Source organism: Frankliniella occidentalis, unplaced genomic scaffold, assembly GCF_000697945.3.
Source record: "Frankliniella occidentalis isolate FOCC.00 unplaced genomic scaffold, Focc_3.1 Scaffold4, whole genome shotgun sequence".
Classification (NCBI taxonomy): Eukaryota; Metazoa; Arthropoda; class Insecta; order Thysanoptera; family Thripidae; genus Frankliniella; species Frankliniella occidentalis.
Genome location: NW_026267134.1, coordinates 2,111,124 through 2,117,893, shown reverse-complemented (window position 1 = coordinate 2,117,893; position 6,770 = coordinate 2,111,124). Strand labels below are relative to the sequence as shown.

General features: G+C 57.6%; 2 protein-coding genes across 2 annotated transcripts in view; both read right to left on the bottom strand.

Moving 5' to 3' along the window:
* LOC113202145 (probable inactive tRNA-specific adenosine deaminase-like protein 3) overlaps positions 1-3,937 on the bottom strand; it is a 9,683-nt gene extending 5,746 nt beyond the window's left edge. Inside the window, exon 1 of the mRNA XM_026416239.2 lies at positions 3,653-3,937. The gene's annotated coding sequence lies outside the window, so the exon portion shown is untranslated. The remainder of the gene's footprint in view (positions 1-3,652) is intronic.
* Positions 1-6,770, bottom strand: part of LOC113202153 (transcription factor CP2) — a gene marked incomplete in the record, with an annotated part of 47,190 nt that overhangs the window by 36,836 nt on the left and 3,584 nt on the right. The window contains 1 exon segment of the mRNA XM_052268597.1: positions 630-646.

Sequence of the window (6,770 nt, the reverse complement as noted above, 5' to 3'; positions counted from 1 at the left end):
CGATACAGCTCGCCATTTAAATATAGCTTCCCCACATGCAGCCCCCCCCCCTTCTCTCCCTCACCGCACTCTAAACCCCCCTCAGTCTATGACGCCCCGTGACGCAATGCAAGAGCCGCAAATACGCGCGAAAGTGAAGGTGATTGACCTTGCAGACCACTTCAGGGGTAAAGGGGGCGGGGGCCACTTGCATCTCTCGAGAGGGTGTAAAAATAGAGAGCGAACACACAGCGGCGGCTCACACGACGATACGCCCGCGGTGCTGTGTGTGCGTCAAAATATGCACGCACAGCTCCTCCTCCACCAATTGTATGCCCGGCGCTTCAACACATGTGTCACACATAGAAAGAGCTGCGTTTGCGAGACACGTGCCTCGTGCACGTTTCAAATACAATAACGGCTGTAATGGTTTTTTAATGTGTTCGCAAACCATTTGTGCATGAAATTGTAAGCAAAGAGCAGAATAATTATGATAGACCAAGCTCTCTCATTTTCCTTACAAAGGACCTAACGATCCTAGGCAAGGCAGAGCGTCCTAATGGGTGGCGTGCCAACAGCGATAGAGGAGGTGGAGATTAAAGCGAGTCTCATAGAGAAGCAGGCGGTGCAAAAAGGACCCGGCTGCTTACCGTGGGAGTCCAATGCGGATCCGCGTCGACGGCTGTGGGGGGGCCGAGTGCGACGACCCGAGCCGATCCGGGCGATCAGAGGCGACGCGTCAGGCGGGGTACATAGGGAGACCTGCGGGAGCAACACAAAGACGGTCATCAAGGGCCGGCAGAAGCAAAAGGACGACATCGGGTGGGGGGCAGGGCAGGGCAGGAGGTTATTGGAATCGGCGCCGTCATCGCCGACCCGCGGACACCAAACACACCGCAGCGTCCCCCACACCCACTTTCTCTTTTATCTGTCCCGATTGCCCCGCGTCCGCGAGCCGGGACGCCGATCGGAGCAAGAGCAAAAATGGGAGCCGAACTCGACAAGCAGTCTGTCTTGTTCGACAGAGGAGACCAAGCCGTCAGAGAGAGGGGGGATGCTAAAAAGAAAGGCCTTCGTTGTTATCACACTAAATTTGCCTGAGCATCTCGTCAAGGCGGCGACCAGTCGAGGGGTCGACCACTGAAATTTTTGGTGCACATATGAAATATTTCTGGAAAACCCAGGAAAACCTGGACAGTTTTGATTTTTAGCAGATAATACGCAGTTATCGTCAGCTTGTACTCTCGTAAAGTTCGCCAGTTAAAGCGTAAAGTTCGCACGTTAAAGCCGCGTAAAGTTCGTCAGTTAAAGTGAGCAGCTTTCTTTTTTTTTCAATATCTAGAATATTTTGGAATATTTTTCAGTGTGTACATGGAATATTCAAGTGGTCCACCCCGACCAGTTTTCCTCGTGCGCACGACAAAGGCAGCGCGAGGTAGAGCAGGCGCACCGCACAGGGCAGGGGCGGGGTAGGCCAGCCGCCGCGGGCGCGTGCCGGGCGGGCCGGGGAGGGAGGGCCGCGGCTCCACGGGGCGCTCCAGCGGCCCAGCGGTGGAGCTGGCGAGGCGAGCCCGAGGGGTGGGAAAAGAAAAAGGTTTCCGCTACCAAAGCGGCCGGACAAGACGCGCAAGGGGGCGTATAGCAGCGGGAGCGGGCAAAGGGAACACAAAAGCGGAGAGATTAGCGCTATAGGGACGCGGGGGCGCGCACAAGAGGCAGGGCAAGGGCCGAGGGGGTTTCACCTTGTGTATAGCCTGTAAACCTGACCTGGGTATTACACGGTATTACGCACAATGTAATACCGGAAAAATCAAAATGCGTTAAAATTGTAGTTTTTTACATGTAACACCGGCGTAATACCGCGTAATACAGTGTAATACGGAGTACTCTGTACACTTTTTTTTTTGGAGTAGGACCCCCCTCGGCAAGGGCAAGGGCAGGGCGGAGAGGGCACCGTGAACAGCCCCCCGGAGATGTTGCCGGGCCGAGAGCCTCGCGCCACACAGGGGGGCGGACAAAAGTACGATTAGAATAGGCGCTCAGAAAAAAATGTATACACAAGAGATTATATTGTGTGGAGATAGGAGCGAAAAGGGAGCGAACGACGAGGGTGGCGGGCAGCGGTGTGCGCGGGCAGCGGTGTGCGCGGGCAGCGGTGTGCGCGGGCAGTCGCCATACCCTCGGGGGTGGCGGGAGCCCTAGGCCCGCCGCATAGGGGTTCCGGACGTGTCCGCAAACATCCTCTTGTTAATATCTTCCGCTAACCGGGCCCCTCGGGCCTCTGCGCGGCCAGGGCAGAGCAGGCCGATCAGACGGCCTAATGGCCAAACCGGATGTCATCCCCGCGAGGGCCGCGGGCCAGGCGCCCGGGCGATACACTATTTCGACAGGGTACTCGTCCACAACCCCGCGGCCGCGAGCGGCATGCACACAGGGGCCCGGCCCGGCCACGCAGCGCAGCCCAACAGGTATGCAAATAAAGAAGAAGAAGAAAAACCCGCGCGGGCGCCGCATCGCGTGAACCAGAGAGGCTGCGGTGGCTGGTCCAGCAGGAGCGACGACTGCTTCCAGCGAGAGAGGGGGGAGTGCAGAGCGAGAGGGAGCCCGAGAGTTGACAGAAAAAGGGAGCTAGAGAAGAGAGAGAGAGCGCGCGATTGGGGCGTTTGGGTAGAGAGGCAGACGAATTTGACAAACAAAAGCCTAACAAACACGGAATGGTCCAGAGCACACTCTTCGTTGACCACAGAGGGTGGAGGGTGATGGAATGTTTCGCGTGGCGAGCCAACTGTCAAAAACATATCTGTAAAACTACGGCATTTTCCACAACAAACGGTTTAATGATGACATGGCTTCGTGGCAGTGTATTTTTTTAATTAGAGTGCGAGTTTTTTTTTTTTTTTGTTTTTTTAATTTGTGACAATAAGCAACATTTTCCCTGAGCAAGTATGTTTTGATAGAGTGGGCGAATGAGAATGTCTCGACCTCTCCGCGACATTTTACAGCGACAATCCGCTTAGGATACCAAAGGCGGGTGAAGGTGAGGGACAGAGGGGCTCAGCTCCGCAGCCAGGGGAGGCACAGGCCGGCCGCTATGTTGGGTTAGGATCGGCGATCTAATACTGTCTCTCGCCCTCAAAGACGGAGCAGCTGTCGCCAAAGAAACGCCGCCCGCCCAGCTCCACCCGAAGGGACCGACCATCCAGAGCTGTGCAAAATCGCCGTATCTGACCGACCGAGCTGACCGGCGCGTTTTTGAACAGCTCTGGGACCATCATATTTAAAAGAGAGCATATTCAATCTCCGTGGTGTGTTTCAATTCCAAGCAGGGACGCCCGCAGCGGCGGCCCTTGGGGCACCAGACGTCAATATTTAACCGGCAGCAGCGGGCGGGGGGCCTCGACCAGAGCGCCCCGCCCCACCATTGCGCGACACCTTCGCGTCCAGCCCCCCTCCTCAGGGGCACGGCCAGTCCACGTGGTCACCGACCGGGCCGGGCCGCCGCGGCAGCGAAATTGTGTCATTGCACAGGACCGCGTCGAAGGCGGCGGCGGCGGGCGGGCCGGGGGCGTCAAACCAGTCGCGGCCACGACAAGAGAAGAGAGGAGTTCCGCAAGGAACGATAAATGGGGGAACTCCGGCGCCAAAATCAGAGAAGAAAAGATGAGACGCGTACCTCCTCCCGACTGTCGCGGACGCCGCTCCCGGCGCGAAGTAATCCACTAGGCGAAGGGCGGCGGTGGGAGGGAGGAGATCTCCCGTCGAGGGCAAACACAAGTGCACAACACAAGTGCACGACTCAAGTGCACAACACAAGTGCACGACTCAAGTGCACAACACCACCACGGCCGGGGGTCTCGCGGGTCGCGCGGCGGGAGCGGGTCGGCGACGGGCGTGACGCAGCGAACGCTGGTTAGGAAGCGACTGGCTGCCGGGCTGGGCTGGGCCGCGCCGCGGGCCCGCGGGCCGGGCCGGGGGGACCCTGCACCGTGCGCGCGGCCGCGGCAGGGAGGGCAGCAGGGCGGGCCCCAGCCAGCTAGCCCCTCCCCCCCTTCCAAACACACAGCGCGCGAAAACATATCAGTCATACTACTACAACTACTACACGAGCAGGCGAAGCGCTCTCCCTTTATTGCCATGATAAAACTATACCCCCCCCCTCCCCCCGTCTCGTGGAGCTGATTACTTCAAAGTAGCCGAGCCGAGAGCAGAAGAGCATAGCAGCCGAGTGTGGGGTGTGACACGTCAGAGCGGTGGTGGTGCCCGTATGGCCTGTTAAAGCATAATTTTGTCATATTTTCGTCATTTATGATATGACAAACCAATCACCATTAAAACTCAAAATAACGACGAAATAAATGACGAAATAAATTCGTGTGAGTCTATTCGGCTTTGTCGTTATGACGTGTTTGTTTCGTCATTTATTTGTGCTGAAATCGGTCAATTTCACGACAAATTAATGACGAATTAATCTCGAAACAATGACAAGACTTCAAGCGGCACGAAAAAACGATTCGCGCTTCTCGCCTGGAGGTGGAATCGAACCACGAACTTCACCCACCGCAGGCCGGCACTGTATCCACCAGGCCACGGAGGAGACGTGAGAGATGAGGTCGCTCCGAGCACAGAGGTGCAGCTCGTCGCACCCGTGCTGCTGCCGCCACTCGCCGCTCTAGAACAACGGCTGGTCTGGCGACCTTGCCTACCGCACGTCTCCTCCGTGGCCTGGTGGATACTGTGCCGGCCTGCGGTGGGTGAAGTTCGTGGTTCGATTCCACCTCCAGGCGAGAAGCGGGAATCGTTTTTTCGTGCCGCTTGAAATCTTGTCATTGTTTCGAGATTAATTCGTCATTAATTTGTCGTGAAATTGACCGATTTCAGCACAAATAAATGACGAAACAAACACGTCATAACGACAAAGCCGAATAGACTCACACGAATTTATTTCGTCATTTATTTCGTCGTTATTTTGAGTTTTAATGGTGGTTGGTTTGTGATTGGTTTGTCATATCATTAATGACGAAAATATGACAAAATTATGCTTTAACAGGCCATACGGGTGGTGGTGGTGGTGCGAGTCGGAGACCAAAAACAAGCAGGAAAGTCGTCATTATCAGCTCATGAAAATAATAACGCCAAAAAGAAAAGAAAGGTGCGGAACAAACGCCGCATAGCGACGCCTAATTGCAAGTTCGGTATGCGTCGTGCCGTTTGGCGCGCGTCCCGTCCACTTGCACCCGCCACCGTCCATTCATTTGCTCCTCGCCTTGTTCGCACGTGCAGCTGCCGCCGCTGCAGCTGCTGCAGCTGGCCGCTAGTGCTCGCCACAGCTGCAGCTGCCCCTGCCGCTGCAGCCTGATTCGCACTCGCGGCGTCGCTGCTGCTCCCTTGGTCAAGTAGTGGCGCGGGCTGTGTGCTGTGCATTAATTCGGCGAGACAAACTGCAGCGACATGAGGCCATCTCTCTGTCGGCCGCCCCGCCCCGCCCCACCCCACCCCGCGCAGAGCAGCGGCGGCCGCGGCCATTCCAGCAATTGAAACTAATCGCCGCTGGGCTGCGGCATGAGACGACCGCCTCAAGCCGTTCCGTCCGTCCGTCTCAGCAGAGGCGGCGGGCGGACAGAGTGGCCGGCAGGACCGCGACGTGGCGAAAAGAAACTGCGTGGGGCGGGTAACGATGTAAATGTTGTTCAAATGAAACGAACTTGAGGGGGTCGGGAGTGGCAGCGACCGCGAAAGGTTCAACGACCGGCCTGCGGCCCTGCTCTGGACTTGTGGACCGTCGTTTCTCTCTTTGAACTGCAAATTTTCTCCAATCTGATTTATTGAAGTGTCTTTTGTACAGCGCGCCGAGTCCAGGAGACGAAAAGGGCGGTCAACCGGCCCGGCCGGCGGCGGGCACAGGCACAGGGCACGTCCTTGGCCGGCCCTGAAGGGCGTACCAGCAACACGTGTCCCCTGCACGCTCTCCGTCACTCGCCCGGGGGGTGGGTACTGTTTCTCCCTCCCTCTTCATTTCTTTGTCAAACATGCGGCCCGCGCGGTGCGCCCGCAAGCCCGCGCCGGCACGCCCCGCCCCGACGGCCGCCCCACCCCGCCCCGCCCTGATGGAGCGCTTCCGGTTAGCGACCGCGACGCGCGGCGCAGGGCTGTCCTGGGCCCCGCTGCATCACGCACACACGCACACACACGCTCCCGCGCGCCAGCCAATCGCGGACCAGCAGGAAAAGAGGAAAAAAGAAGACGGGAAGGGCGAATACAGGGAAATTGTAAAATCACGAAGGAGTATATACAATCGATTCCCGCCTGGAAAAAAGAGATGTGGGGAAAGATACATCGACGGGGAGGGCGCAAGGGGTGGAGGACTTGCGGGAGGAAGCAGGAGGAGGTAGAGGAGGGGTGGGAAAAGGGGGGGGGGGCAGCAAATTACAAACACGGTACGACTCCTTTCCCACGGATGGCTGGGCCAGCCCCGGGCAACTCACAGGCGAGGGCCAAAAGCTTGCACGAGCTGGCTCGCTGCAGGGCCAGGGCCCACTGGGCCACTGGGCCTCGCTCGGGACACCCCTGGCTAATGGTGATGGTGCTACCGCCCACCCCCCCTCACCTCCCCTCTGCGCACCCGGAGACTAAGAGTCCTGTACAGTATAGGACTACCGGAGACAGACCGCGACTCATGGGGTAGGGCGTCACCGCGAGCATCACCGTCACTCAATGGGAACGAGTGGAGGGAGGGACAGCTGCTCGTAACTTATTGGTCCATAATGATCTTCGCCCTGATTACATACATCATT